Raw genomic sequence first — 16,682 nt, forward strand, 5'->3', positions numbered from 1 at the left:
TATATATATATATATATATATGATGTATGGTGTTATGAGTCATGGCAATCAGTAGTTGGGAAGGTTGTAATTGTTAAAAGGAAAACGACAAAGTAAAAGTAAGAAATTGAATGCAATAAATTCTGAACGCACAATACATTAAAACTAAATAACCACTGAAAACGAAATTAATCTTCGTAAGACCAATTAATTATTATAATTGAGCGTAAATGAGTCATATTCCTGATAACACATCGTTTTATAGCAATCACTAACCTGTTTATCGTCTTATTAACCATTTAGCAGAAAATGGTGACATCCGGCGTAATTTAAACCAACACACCACACAAGCATTCTCGTCACTATTTGAAACATTCCCATGGCCATTCTTCATACGTGTGCACGCGAAAACAGGAAATTTAGGTAAGCCCGCTCCACTTTTTTAACCGCCATCTACGGTTGCATTTGAACCGCCATCGATGGGAACATAATTTTTGACGAGACGTCGAGTTTCAAAATCATACTGATCACGTGAAAATCCGTCGCCTCTGTCGAAAGTTTTAGGCATACATACATACATACATACATACATACATACATACATACATACATACATACATACATACATACTTTTAAACAGACAGGTGAGATTTATATTATAGATTAAATACAGTCGCTTCATTTGGCACCAGTTTTTCAAGATGACCAGGAATCACATTAACTGATTTCACAAGAAACTCTTGTAGAATGGTAGTCCATAACTTCACGTATTTCACGTGTTTGAAATTAATGTTTCTGTTTAAAACACAGAAGGTTGCTAGAGGTTATGCTATACGCCATAATCACGTTGACACGCCGTTTCCCGTTAGATCACAGAAGTTAAGCAACGTTAAGTCTGGTCAGTACTAAAATGGATGACCATTTTGGAATTCCAGGTGCCGTGTGTGCTCTCTGCTTATCTCGGCATTGTTTCCAGTAGCACTTCTCATTGCCAGTGGACTCAAGCAGTACCGATACAAGAGAGATGTGGGGTGATGATTGCGCAACTCTTGCCTCGCAATTACACGCGCAGCTATCTTTACAGGGGGTATCTATTATCTGTTGAAATTGAACTGAGATATCTTAATGGGTGCATATATCATATAAGATAAGGTAACGGAAGCTAGGTAGGTAGCCATTGATGGATCCAGAGTAGTATACAAAGTTTATCAGGAGTAGCTTCTCATAGAAAATAAAATACACGGTATTTCTATACGAATAATAATATAATCAGATCCTTTCTAAACAAGAGGAAAATCCAGGTTGTTCTCGATAGCCGTGCGTCTAAACAACGTGATATTAATGCAGTTGTGTCTCAGGGTTCGGTTCTTTTATCTTTATTATTCCTGATATTCATAAACGACCTCCTTGATCCTTGATAAAATAGTGTCAGAGATGGGTGCATTTGCTAATACCGCTATGCTTTATAATAGACATGAGGGGAAAACAAAGGTACACAAAGAAGGTGGGCTCTCTATACTGTGCTAGAAAATTACCCACACACGAGAGGGTCCTATATCTATACAAAGCCACCATTTAGGTTGGTTGGTTGGTTGGTTGGTTGGTTGGTTGTTTTTGTTTTACGGCATATCAACCCTTTTCAGGTTATTTAATGCCGAATCCGGTGATTTTGAATAAAATATTTTTAATAGAATATATTTGTTTTTTGCAAGTCAGTTTCTATTTAACCCATAGTTGGGACCCTAACAGGTACTACCACTCCGGGTCAGAGTGGACCTGGGAGCTATGGCAATTAAAGTGGCTCCATACTCCCCTGAGCCCACAAGCTGGGGCCTCACCATCGGATATAGTTTAAGGTCGTCACCATTTAGGTAGAAAGAACTGATCCGCTTTTAGGTAGAAAGAACTGATCATCGCCCCTGTTATCTGTTCCTGACTTCGCTAAAATCCGTGAGTCGTTTATATAGCGGGCTCTAATCCATCATTTTGTAAATGCTAAACTTTTTTCTGTCCGAAAGTATAGATTAAAGCAAACCCGTTCCACCGCAGCTATTTTAACCTTTATCTCTGAATGCATATATCTTATACTGGGTAAAGTGGGACGAAGTAGGACGATAGCACTTGATATATTTAAAGCCTTTCACAACGTTTGTTATGAAAGGGTTCCTCATAAAAATAAAAATATACGGTATTTATATACGAGTGCTAATCATGGTCAGGTCCTTTCTAAACAAAGGAAAATCCAGGTTGTTCTCGACGGCCGTACGCATAAACAACGTGATATTAATGCGGGTCAATTCTTGGATCTTTAATATCTGATATTCATAAAAGACCTACCAGATAAAATAGTATCAGAGATGGATCTATTTGCTAATGCCACTATGATTTATAATAGATATGAGGGAAAAACGAAGGCACATAAAAAAGGTGGGCTCTCTATACTCTGTTAGAAAATTACCCACACACGAGAGTATCCTATACCTCTATAAGGCCAGCATTCGGCCATGCATAGAGTATTGCTGCCACATCTGGGATGTTGCACGTAGCGTCTCTCTCTCTCTCTCTCTCTCTCTCTCTCTCTCTCTCTCTCTCTCTCTCTCTCTTTCTCTATCTATCTATCTATCTATCTCCCACTTGGACAAGATCGACAAAAGAGTCCCCACTATCAATCAAGCTCTAACCTCGGTTCCATCCGCGCAATGTTGTATCTCTGTGCATTCTTTACAAGTATTTGAATGGAATGTGTTTTGGTAAACTTGCTACATATTTTTTTTACAGCTGCTGCTGCTGCTGCTAATATTTTCGCTAGCCAGCTATCCTTAGGCTGCTGCTGATTTTCTCACACGCGCTCTGTTACACATACGCTTATATAAACGTTAAAAAATTACGCTGTTAAAAATATAAATGTATATTTGCGCATGTGTCGCTTTGATTATTGATCTCGAAGATTAGTTTTTGACATTTATAATCCAAATACAATTTCGGAAATGTGACTTATATGTCGTAATCTACACGTCTAATTTTTTCAAACTGTACGCATTAAATTAAATTGTATTTCGGCTATAATGCGTCCAACGTTATCTTCCAAATGGTCTATTGTGTCTGGTTTATCGGCATAGACATTGGCCTTTATATATTCACCCACTAATCACCTCCCCCGCAAAAAAATAATGTAATAGAATTAAATCAGACGGACAAGGTTGTCAGTGGCCAGGTTCATTTCGTAAAATCATTCATTCATCAAATATTTCAAAATGAATTTCAAGATATATTTGCACGATTTCTACTGCAGCACTGATTGGGGTCTCCGCTTCGACATTGGAATCCATCAACAACTTTGGGCCGAAGCAAAGAGGAGACGATCCCAATCTATGCAGTGAACACATATAGACACAGACACATGACAAAATCGTCCGGAAGTGGTTAGAGTACTTAGAAAAATCCAGTTGAAAACTGACCTTCATTTGAAGGTACAATCCTCAGCGAAGACACAATATATCGTTCAGCTTACGATTTACTTTTTTCTTTGACGTTTATGCTTGAGCTATGAAGACATGTTTGCTGCAAGGCTAAAAATTAAAACACGAATCAATAGCTATTACGTTACGCATGCATATTCGGAATGCTGTCGTTTGACTTTTACATTGGAAAATTCCATTTTTTAAAAATATTTTTACACTTTTGCACCGATTTTCCCGGCTAAAATTCAAATATAAAGTTTCGCATGGGTTCGAATACTCTATATATTAATTTTCATGTCTGTAGACCAAACACTGACAGAGGAGTTTAGTAGGCAATTTTTTTAAACAAATATATATATGCACACATTAATATATATATAGAAAGAGGCTTGTGTTTACTATAATATTTTAGGCAAATATTACGCAAATATAAACCATGCAGAATATCTGCACGAATATAATTACACGCAAAAGTTGACTAAAGATGATCATCCCATAAGAAAACCGAAAAAAACTAATAGGTAATTAATTAAAATGAATATTTAAAAGAATATGCAAATTAGCTAGATCTTTTGCAGATGAATGCAATTCCACGACCCATATATAAGTTGTATACTACGGGTACTTTTGATTGCAGGTGATTAAATGATATACTGACTAAAAAGTTTTCTAACGAATGATAAAAACATATAAAAATAAAATAGTTTTTTTTTACATAGTTTTAAAGGTTAAAAAACATCCAAGACTATATATATATATATACTAGCAAAAGTACCCGTCGTTGACTGGGTTCAAAAACAGCCCACAGAAAATGGACTCTCATTTATGAAAGTATGATAGGTTATGAAAAGGAAGGGTTGGGATTTTAATATCAATGCCAGAGCGAGGAAATCTCAATGTTATACGTGTGGTGATTATTTGATTTCTGTTTATTAATAAACAGTCAAATACGTACACGAGAAGGGAGATGAGACAAATGGGGAGGGAGGAATAAAAACAATAGGAAGGGTCACGGAATATACCATGTGAGTGGTAAGGGTGGAATAAACTCATTGAAGATTACTATTCCATGTTTTTTTTTTTTTTTTTACATTTGTACATGCTGGCTTCCGGTAGTTGTGCAACGTTTTCTTTTCTTAAAATATTTACTTTTACGTGTACGATAAAAAGTAAACTAAAACGTTCGTCGGGGGGTTTACTTTTACACAGAGACTAATCTCCTCCTCCTCCTCCTCCTCCTCCTCCTATCTTCAGCAGGTGGTGCAATGGGGAAAGCGGTGGCTCGTTATTTTCTGGCATCAATCGAAATGAATAGCTCTCATCTTGAGGAGGCTCCATGTTTTTGACAAGCTTCTGGGCTTCACCTTTTACTCCTGATCTGAGATGGAACACGTACATCAAATCCGTTGACAGGGCTGCTGGGTAAATGGTGGGATCGTTCTACCGTTCCAGTAAATATCTACCTGCTGATGCAATTCTCTACATGTATAAGAGCCAAGTGCGCACAATGATGGAGAACTGTTGCCACATCTGAGCAGGAGCTGCTAGAAGCAGCTTATCCTGCCTTGACTGAGTTCAAAATAGACGTTGTAGCTTAGTGTGGAATGCCCTTTTCTCTTCTCTGAAAACTCTTTCTCGCAGAAGAGACGTTGCGAGCCTGTCTCTGCTTTCTCGTTATTTTCATGGCAAGTGCTCGTCTGAGCTCCAATCTATGGTCCCCACTGGCTTGACTTTCACGAAAAACACCCGTCTAACTGGAACCACTGTCAATAATTTCCCCCACTCTTTATCTGTACCTAAACCATAACGTAAATTCCATGAACAAAGCTTTTTTCTTAGAACTGCATGCCTGTGGAACTCCGTTCCGTTTTACTACTTTCCAACTGACTACAATATGGCCGTCTTCAAGTCCAACATCAACAAATTCTTGATGAGCCATCCTCTTAAGCAATCTAATCTACCAAATTTCCACTACTATCGACTAACAGGTTCCCCTTGACCACTGTACACTCATTAACCCTTATCCTCGAGTGGCCCTTGTGCCTTAATAAGTGGTGACTTCTTTGTAAAAATGAATAAAAAAAAAATTAACCCTGGTGAATTAATTACAAATTATCTCTAAGTAGAACCTTTAACTAGAAGGACTCGTAGCAACTCCACGGAATGAGAACTACATTGAACCAAGAAATATGTTTGATAAAGTTGATATTTTTCTGCATCGTGCAAAAGGTTTTTGGGTAGAAAAAACAATAACACGCAGCAACATTTCTATGAAAATAGTGCCCATTGTACTGTAGCACCCCGGGATACGGCATGAAAAATTTAGTAACAAAATGCAGTACAGTATATAATACACACGTATATAATGAAATAACATTATAAATAACACCGTAAGGCGGAACAAATATGGTGAACAGCGGCCGGAAAAAAACATCGTATTCCACGTCGGAACCTGAAAAAACGTATCCCGGGGTTCTATTTTATTTTAACTATAGAACTGATTCAAATGAGATAAATGAATAAGTACTAATACATAATGAGCAAGTAATATTGTGATATATAGTTCAATACAAATAATAAAAACAAATTGTAAGACACAATCTTTAATTTAATCCTCTATTTCAATACCATTTGGAAGACAGTGTTTTTCCCCCTGTTTCTGTCGAATGTTCTCTATTTTTATGTAATGTTTCGCTGATTTCTTTGGTTGGGGAAGAACGGCTATACGTCGAAATTACTATTAGCTTCTTTCTCACAATATTACAATAATGATTATATATTATTACAATGATATGCGAAAACGAGGCTATATCAAAAGGAGATCACTCTCTCATTCTTTTCTAATGCTGCCAGGTTTACCTTTTTAAAGCCAGATTTCGTGAATGTGGCCTTTTTATGAAGCATTTTGGCCTTAAAAAATTGCATTTGGCTTTTTTCAAAACCGACTAACTAAAGACGGTGCAAGTAGAATATTATATACATGGTGATTGAAAAGTAATTCCATATTTTAAAATACATACAATTTATTTTCCAAATATAATTTATACAATTGATGAATACAAAAGAAAAAGTATAATTCATCGATTTTTATTTAAAACTAGCCTGGGTACCCGGCATTCCCCGGGTGTTTGGAGATGTGTGTTGAGCAAAAAAAAAGTGGTAGTAGGCAGGCAGGCTCGAACTCGTGATGTGAAGGCGGAAAAGAAAGTGAAAGAAAATCTGACGTCCTACTGCTAGTTCACGACGCGACCGGATTTTGGAACATTAAAAGTAGGCAAAGTCAATCTAACCGATACGATGACTTGCAAACATGGCTCGCAAAAAATCGACTCCTCCTTGTAAAAAAAACTGTCCAGTTGAAGGTGAAGGAATTAATATTTTGGGCCAATTTTTCGATATTTGTCGTCCGAGACATCGAGCTTCAGAATGATATCAGTCTTGTGAAAATCCGTCGCCTCTATCGAAAGTTTTAGGCATACATACATACATACATACATACATACATTTAAACAGACAGGTGAGATTTATATTATAGATTAAATATAGGCACTTCATTTGCCACCAGCTTTTCAAGTTGACCAGGCATCGCATGAACTGATTTCACAAGAAACTCTTGCAGAATGGTAGTCATAACTTCATGTATTCGAGCTTCTAAATTTCTTGGTTTGACTTGCTCTTTCAGCCACCCCAGAGAGTCGCAAGGCGTTAAGTCAAGACGTCTAACCAGCCATTCGTGTGAATCGCGACTATCAATCCATCTTCCAGGGAATTAAACACTCAGCCATTCACAAACAACAATAGCAAAGTGTAGAGGAGCTTCATCTTGCATAAAAATGAAATCTTCAATATTATCTCAAGAACTAATAATTAGGCAAATTTAATCTCTCAACATAGTAAGTTAACACCCTTATACAGTCTAACATCACAAGTGCATTTGGGTTTTATCATCGCACAACCAGAAATGTCTGCTGCATAAAATCGTAAAAAATACAAAAAATCGCAAACGTGGCCCTTTTCAAAGCGTTACCACGGAGTAGCTTTTTCAAAGCGTAACGTAAGGAATAACGCTTTCAAAGCGTAACGTAAGGAGTAACGCTTTCAAAGCGTAAGGTAAGGATTAACTTTTTCAAAGCGTAACGTAAGGATTAACTTTTTCAAAGCGTAACGTAAGGATTAGCTTTTTCAAAGCGTAACGTAAGGATTAACTTTTTCAAAGCGTAACGTAAGGATTAGCTTTTTCAAAGCGTAACGTTAGGAGTAGCTTTTTCAAAGCGTAACGTAAGGATTAACTTTTTCAAAGCGTAACGTAAGGATTAACTTTTTCAAAGTGTAACGTAAGGATTAGCTTTTTCAAAGCGTAACGTTAGGAGTTGCTTTTTCAAAGCGTAACGTAAGGATTAACTTTTTCAAAGCGTAACGTAAGGATTAGCTTTTTCAAAGCGTAACGTAAGGATTAACTTTTTCAAAGCGTAACGTAAGGATTAGCTTTTTCAAAGCGTAACGTTAGGAGTAGCTTTTTCAAAGCGTAACGTAAGGAGTAACTTTTTCAAAGCGTAACGTAAGGATTAACTTTTTCAAAGCGTAACGTAAGGATTAGCTTTTTCAAAGCGTAACGTAAGGATTAACTTTTTCAAAGCGTAACGTAAGGATTAGCTTTTTCAAAGCGTAACGTAAGGATTAACTTTTTCAAAGCGTAACATAAGGATTAGCTTTTTCAAAGCGTAACGTTAGGAGTAGCTTTTTCAAAGCGTAACGTAAGGATTAACTTTTTCAAAGCGTAACGTAAGGATTAACTTTTTCAAAGCGTAACGTAAGGATTAGCTTTTTCAAAGCGTAACGTTAGGAGTAGCTTTTTCAAAGCGTAACGTAAGGATTAACTTTTTCAAAGCGTAACGTAAGGATTAGCTTTTTCAAAGCGTAACGTAAGGATTAACTTTTTCAAAGCGTAACGTAAGGATTAGCTTTTTCAAAGCGTAACGTTAGGAGTAGCTTTTTCAAAGCGTAACGTAAGGAGTAACTTTTTCAAAGCGTAACGTAAGGATTAACTTTTTCAAAGCGTAACGTAAGGATTAGCTTTTTCAAAGCGTAACGTAAGGATTAACTTTTTCAAAGCGTAACGTAAGGATTAGCTTTTTCAAAGCGTAACGTTAGGAGTAGCTTTTTCAAAGCGTAACGTAAGGATTAACTTTTTCAAAGCGTAACGTAAGGATTAACTTTTTCAAAGTGTAACGTAAGGATTAGCTTTTTCAAAGCGTAACGTTAGGAGTTGCTTTTTCAAAGCGTAACGTAAGGATTAACTTTTTCAAAGCGTAACGTAAGGATTAACTTTTTCAAAGCGTAACGTAAGGATTAACTTTTTCAAAGCGTAACGTAAGGATTAGCTTTTTCAAAGCGTAACGTTAGGAGTAGCTTTTTCAAAGCGTAACGTAAGGAGTTACTTTTTCAAAGCGTAACGTAAGGATTAACTTTTTCAAAGCGTAACGTAAGGATTAGCTTTTTCAAAGCGTAACGTAAGGATTAACTTTTTCAAAGCGTAACGTAAGGATTAGCTTTTTCAAAGCGTAACGTAAGGATTAACTTTTTCAAAGCGTAACATAAGGATTAGCTTTTTCAAAGCGTAACGTTAGGAGTAGCTTTTTCAAAGCGTAACGTAAGGATTAACTTTTTCAAAGCGTAACGTAAGGATTAACTTTTTCAAAGCGTAACGTAAGGATTAGCTTTTTCAAAGCGTAACGTTAGGAGTAGCTTTTTCAAAGCGTAACGTAAGGATTAACTTTTTCAAAGCGTAACGTAAGGATTAGCTTTTTCAAAGCGTAACGTAAGGATTAACTTTTTCAAAGCGTAACGTAAGGATTAGCTTTTTCAAAGCGTAACGTTAGGAGTAGCTTTTTCAAAGCGTAACGTAAGGAGTAACTTTTTCAAAGCGTAACGTAAGGAGTAGCTTTTTCAAAGCGTAACGTAAGGATTAGCTTTTTCAAAGCGTAACGTAAGGATTAACTTTTTCAAAGCGTAACGTAAGGATTAACTTTTTCAAAGCGTAAGTTAGGAGTAGCTTTTTCAAAGCGTAACGTAAGGATTAACTTTTTCAAAGCGTAACGTAAGGATTAGCTTTTTCAAAGCGTAACGTTAGGAGTAGCTTTTTCAAAGCGTAACGTAAGAATTAACTTTTTCAAAGCGTAACATAAGGATTAGCTGTTTCAAAGCGTAACGTAAGGAATAACTAAAAAAGGTACAAGCAGGACGTTAGGAAGATGGATTTTTATATTTTCCACAAATCGTGTGACAGTTTAACTAAATGCAAGCGTTTGCAATGAATTTGAACTCGACTTGCCGAATTTCATAGTCTCTGTCATATCACTCAGGCGCTTTGTGCATGGGAATATTTAAGGTATGTATATTATCTATTTATTCAAGCTGCCTCTTAATGGCTATTACTCTCCTCGGTTCTATCCTAAGCTTAAATCATCTGGCATTTGGCATTCTTGATAATGGAGAGAGGAGGTAGAAGTTCCACGTTTCAAATCCGCTATGTTTGACACATTTCGATCTGCGTTTGAATAAAATTAAGGAAAAGTCAAAACTCAGTGACGTGACTGAATGCGTTTCTCTGCCTTAAAAAACTGGAATGTCGACTGAGGTCAGATTTATTTTCGTTTAAAATTGTTTTAACTCACTCGACATTTTTAGTACTGATTTGAACAATCTATTATATATATATATATAGTAGTTTATATATATATATATATATATATATATATATATATATATATATAAACTACTTAATTTACTCACATAAAATTAATATATGAAAGTATAGATTTATGCGTAAACTTTAAGTATTTACTTCAAAAGTGCTCAATATGTAGGTAAAGCTAGTTAGTAATTTATAAAATATATATGGCGATTAAGCTACACTGAATATTCCGCGTTTCATCCACTCTAGGACTCCTCCGGCTTATGCGCGAAACAACCACAGAATTCGAGCATAAGCCTGAGGAGTCCTAGAGTGGATGAAACGCGGAATATTCAGTGTAGCTTAATCGCCATATATATTTTATAAATTACTATATATATATATATATATATATATATATATATATATATATATATATATATATATATATACTAGCAGGGAGTCCCGATGTTGCCCGGGATTGAACGATGATCAACGAATATTTCACACTCCTATATTTTTATTATCATCGAAATCCGTGAAGAGGAAGCCTCACATGCCTCCATGCAGTAACTTATTCCAAAATATATGTTATTCCACATTGCACTCTAGAGAACCTACTGTTTCTTTTATAAAATTATTTTGTATAAACTTCTTTCCAGTTAACGAAAAAAACAAATTTACATGCAGTGTTTGAAAAAAAAAAAAACACGTAAATTTTCAAGTCATATAACATTATTTGCAGTTAATGAAAAAAATTCAGGAATTAACGGGCAAAGTTTGAACATACAGACACGTGATAAAAAAAAAACACGCTATTAACCACAGCAGAATTTTCACAGCCCGTTGTTCTATCATTGTTGCTAAGCGACGACGGGGAAAAAATGGCTTTTCCGATGATAGATAAATAAAAATAATGGTTTCGATTATCGGTAATTATCGAGGGTATTCTGAGACAAACTTAACTTAGATTGCTCCCAGACTTATTCAACAAAGTTCTGTAAATTTTAAAGAAAATCTGTTCAGCCGTTTCGGAGTCTATAAGGAACGAGCTCACACACACACAGACAAAGTTGCATTTATATACTTTTTGAGAAGGTATATACATTATTTGTGATCGTGTATAAAAGGAGGACGAGGCGAGTTGATCAGCAAGATGTCTGCTCACATTACATTTAAACTTCTACGTGTTAGTACGATTAGGGAAGCAGGGGAGTTCCAAAGATTAGCAGTTCGAGGCAAGAAACCAATAAAGTAGAAGGCTTCTCAGCATCTAAGGGCATCAACATTGAAGAGGTGGGATTTTGCTGCTTGTCGGGTTAGCCGGAAATATGTACGTCGAGATGACAAAAGTGTTCTAACTTCACCATAGCACATTTCATTAAAGCACTTGTAAAACAAGCACAGGGATCCAACATTGCGACGATGGGACAGAGGTTGGAGCTTGGCCGGTAGTACGGAGACAATAAGGTTTTACACTTTTTTTAGGGGGGGGGATAATGCCTAAGAGTGAGTGACTAGTGGTAGATGCATCAGCCCATGTATACTCCATTTATTGGTGAATTGAGGCCTTGCAAAGATATAGGATACTCTCTGGTGTAATAATTTTCTAACATGGTAGAGGAAGCCCATCCTTTTGCAACAGCCTTGGCAATCTTCTAAATATGTTTGTTCCAATAACTGTGAATGTTAGGTTAGGAGGGTTGAAAGATGAGCCAACGGGTATGGTGTGATTTGCCATGCCGATCGACGGTTGAAGAGGCTTTTATTGTAGTTGTTAAATGAAATAAGCTTAGTTTTATTAGCATTAAACGTTACCAACCTTTTATAGCTCCGTTCTATTACTGACAGAAGGTTATTTTCTTTTCTCATACATTTTTAGGGGCGTGCTCACTGTTTTATATGTTAGTTATTTGGCATGTCATGCTTCGGTTTGAAATAGTATGTTTCTATGGCATCTTTCGCCTAGGTGGATATACTTGGTGAGGATACAACAGAAATGAGGAACAAGGAACGCACACATACCTAAGGTGATGGCCGAAACCTTAGAGAATTACCTACATTAAAATGGATGATAACATTCGATGCCAAGCTTTTAACAATAAAGATCCAAATAATCGACCCCAAGGCACACGGTGTTTAAATGCATGGCTATCGAAAATAACCTGGATTTTCCTTTTGATGTGAGAAAGGATCCGATTATATGTTAAGTTGTTAAATGCAAATCCGGACGGTTCAACGCTTGAGAGCACACTGTTATTATCATTGGTGTGGTTTCAAGTGAGGGCCATACCATGTCACCTCACATCTTAGAAGTCGACTGTAAAGTCAACACTAAAGTGTACCTGGATGTGTTGAAAAGTGTGGTGATCCCCTGGTGCAATCAGGTGGCCGCTGGCAGACTCTGGGTGTGGCAGCAGGACTCGGTGCTGACCCACAAGTCCAAAGAGACCCAGGTTTAGCTTTAGAAGGAGTACTACGACTTTGCACCCTTCTTTCGATGGTGTGGCAGTGGGGTTACATAGCCTGGGCAGCATGATATGGGAGGATAGCTTTTTTTTTTTTCTTTTTTTTTTTTTTACAAGGAGGTCGCCACTTATCAAGGCCCGGAAGCCAGTCAGGAATAAGGGTTATTGCATGTACAGTACGTTGTACGTTAGTGTTGAGATTTCATAAAGCGTCTACTTAAAGGGGCGGCCCATCGGGAAATTGTTTATGTTGGACTTGCAGACATCCAAGTTGTAGTCAGGTGGGAAATAGGCAGACGGAACAGAGTTCCACTGGCGTGCTGTTCTAAGAAAGAAGCTGTGTTCATGGAATCTACGTTTTGATTTGGGCACAGATAGAGAGTGGGGAAAATTTTTTACAGTGGCCTCAGCTGGACGGGTGTTTTTCGTAAAAGATTGGCGAGGGGGGACCAGAGATTGGAGCTCAGACGAGCACCTGCCATGGAAATAACGGTAAAACAAAGACAGGCTCGCAATGTCTCTTTTGTGGAAGAGAGGTTGCAGGGAAGAGAAAAGCGCATCCCCCACTAAGCCACGAAATCTATTTTGTACTCTGTCAAGGCAGGATAGGCTATTTTTAGCAGCTCCTGCCTAGATATGGCAGCAGTATTCCATCCTTGGACGTACTTGGCTCTTATATAGATAGAGAATTGCATCAGTAGTGAGATATCTTCTGGAGCGGTAGAAGGAACCCACCATCTTTCCAGCGACCCTGGCAACAAACTTGATGTACGTGTTCCATTTCAGATCAGGAGTAAAGGTCAAGCCCAGAAGCTGTTGCTCATGCAGCAATCTCCCCCTATTCGAGAAGCCAGACGACTCAAGGAAAAGATAGAGTCGACACAGCCTGGCTCTAACTGCACCGCAGGAGTTGCTGGTGATGACAATATAAAGTTAGACTGCCTTAGGGACTCCATCTCCGGATTTTCTATTGGGATTTATTTCCTTGCCCTTTACCCTGATGGGTTAATCCCGAAAGGCAGCAGAGGCTTTGAATCAGAGTAGGTTTCTCCTAGGTGAGCTACCATCCAAAGTTGACGATCCCCCACCTGGCCGATGTGACTGGTTTTAAGGCGCCGGTGGAACGCCTTTGCCCATTCTCGCAGTTAGTATAAACAGTTTCGCCGGCCTTGGTAGCTAAACCACACGACAAAGCTAGGAGTTGGACTTGGTTATCAAAGGCTATTTGAGACGCACACCATGAAGGCACTTTTAGGGAGAAGGAGCTTACCCCCACTACCACCTCCGGTTGTGACAACCTTTGAAACTATGTGAAGTATTTGTACAGAAAGTGTTCAACTAAGCTTCAATCTATGGTCCCCCCTCGCCAAAATTTCACAAGAAACACTAGACTAGCTGAAAACATTATCAATAATTTTCCCCACTCTTTATCTGTACCTAAACCTAAACATAGATTCCATGATCAAAGCTTCTTTCCTAGAACTGCACGCCTGTGGAATTGTCTTCGGTTTTCCTGCTTTCCAGCTGTCTATAATATGGTTGTCTTCAAGACCAACGTGAACAAGTTTCTGATGAGCCGTTCCACTTAAGTTAACAAATTTACCGAACTTCCATTACTATCGATTACTATATTGTCCTTTTGACTACTCTACACTCTTTAACCCTTATCCTTGAGTGGCCTATCGGCCTTGATAAGTGGTGACGCCTATGTAAAAAAAAAAAAAAAACGTATAATTTAGTTTTCATGAGAAGCTCTTCCTAATAGACTTTGTAAAAGATTTAAGATTTATCAATGGCTACCTCCCTAGCTCTCCTTACCTTATTCAGGGCATGATATATGCGTTCAGAGACGGCGATTAAAAAGTGGAGCGGGTTTGCCTAAATTCGTACTACTCTCTTTTCGGGTGTACATGTATAAAAAAATGCTCGTGGGAATTTTCCAAATAGTGACGAGAGAGAGACAGAGAGAAAGAGAGGGAGGGAGGGAGGGAGGGAGAGAGAGAGAGAGAGAGAGAGAGAGAGTGTGTGTGTGTGTGTGTGTGTGTGTGTGTGTGTGTGTGTGTGTGTGTGTGTTTAATTTTCTTACTTTGAAGATTATAACGCTGGGTATGGGGCAGCCAAACCATCGGCCAACATTGTCCTGCTATTTCCGGATGTCACCATTTTCTGCTGAATGGTCCATAAGACGATAATCAGGTTAGTGATTGCTATAAAATGATGTGACGCGTTATCAAGGATTTGACTCATTCGTGCTCAATTATAATAATTACTTGGTCTTACCGAGGTTTAATTTCGTTTTTTATTAGTTATTTGGTTTTAATGTATTGTACGTTAAGAATTTATTGCATTAAATTTCTACCTCTATCTTTATCGTTTTCCTTTAAAATATTACATGCAACCCTTTCTAAACCATTGATTGCCGTGACTCATAATACCCTACCTGATATAATCCGCAGCTAGTGAAAGGTACTAGTCTAGCCGCAATGATAAGTTGAAGTACAACGAAACAGTACTGTATGTGGATGACGATATATATATATATATATATATATATATATATATATATATATATATATATATAATCCAGAAGTAAAAATTTAGTTTGCAATCCAAAAGCTTCCGTAATCTTAAAGCGAATATAAATATTAATATTTATATAGTAATCTCAACCAAATAAAAAAGCTCAATACAACCAAAATAGGATAAAAGAGCTTGTCATAGTAGAACACAATGTAAGATTTTAAATTATAATTTACAAAGAATGTATTGTTCGACACCATGCTCACATAAGAAATCTTAAGAAGTCTTATTTGAGTATCCTGTCGAATAATAAATTCATGGAAAGTATAATTTACAGTTTTAAATTGTGTTATACACACGCGAGCGCAGACACACACACACACACACACACACATATATATATATATATATATATATATATATATATATATATATATATATATATATATATATAATAACACGCCGCTCGGCGTTGCCCGATTGTAAAATGCGTAAATATTATATTTTATTTGATACCACTTTCATATTTATTATTATAGATAAGTACTGTATTTAAACACTCATATATTAGTTATGACATTAAATCATATGATTTTCTACGGTAGAATAGTGCAGGCGTCTTATCTAGATTTAAATAGTATATATATATATATATATATATATATATATATATATATATATATATATATATATATATATAAAACAATGAGAGTTCATATAGAAACGTTGTTTTAATTTGAATAAAATAAAATACGCATCAAATGCGCTTGAAAGCCAAATCACAACGTAATATTAGGAAAATAAATAAATATTTTACTTGTTTGAAATTTATAACATAAATATATTTCGAAGGTATCCTCTATCTTCAGTGTGTTGTTTCTTTTTGTTTTCTTCTTTCTTTTCTTCTTCCTTGCCAAAATGCAGGATCGGATTTTGCTTGCAAAAGTATACTTTCATATCCTTTTTCTGCAAATCCCCCTGCTACAGGACTTCTGATAAATTTATTATTTTCACTTTGACTTTCCATGTCTCACTGACTTTAGCAAATAGGGTGCATACCTTTATAAGTATTAGCTAATATTTTCTCTCCTCTGATGAGATGGTAGACATCGAAACCCTATAGGTTAAGGAGATTAATTCTCTAAAGCATTCTTTGTCTTGCTTAGAATAATAAAAATTCTTTGATATGAAACTCAACCACTTCATTTCATTTCAATGAGAGTTTTTTGAAATGCATTGAATTACAATTTAATTTATTTGCTCTGTCTTGCATATCGATCAATTCTTTGTTTAGATGGGATAACTTATAGAATATTACTACCAGTAATATTTTGTTAACCTTACAATCTCACGTTTCCATAACAATTAATTGTTAAATAAAAACTATTCTGAAGTAGATACATATATATATATATATATATATATATATATATATAGAGAGAGAGAGAGAGAGAGAGAGAGAGAGAGAGAAAAGTATATATATATATATATATATATAGAGAGAGAGAGAGAGAGAAGTATATATATATATATATATAGAGAGAGAGAGAGAAGTATATATATATAGAGAGAGAGAAAGAG

General features: G+C 36.5%; 1 protein-coding gene across 1 annotated transcript in view; it reads left to right on the plus strand.

Moving 5' to 3' along the window:
• The first annotated feature begins 254 nt into the window (after nucleotides 1-254).
• The window catches only part of LOC145293085 (alcohol dehydrogenase-like), a 46,863-nt gene continuing 30,435 nt past the window's right edge, over nucleotides 255-16,682 (plus strand). The window contains exon 1 of the mRNA XM_080139446.1: nucleotides 255-402. The gene's annotated coding sequence lies outside the window, so the exon portion shown is untranslated. The remainder of the gene's footprint in view (nucleotides 403-16,682) is intronic.

This window comes from Euprymna scolopes, chromosome 14 (assembly GCF_053919585.1).
Source record: "Euprymna scolopes isolate OS-2025 chromosome 14, ASM5391958v1, whole genome shotgun sequence".
NCBI lineage: Eukaryota > Metazoa > Mollusca > Cephalopoda > Sepiida > Sepiolidae > Euprymna > Euprymna scolopes.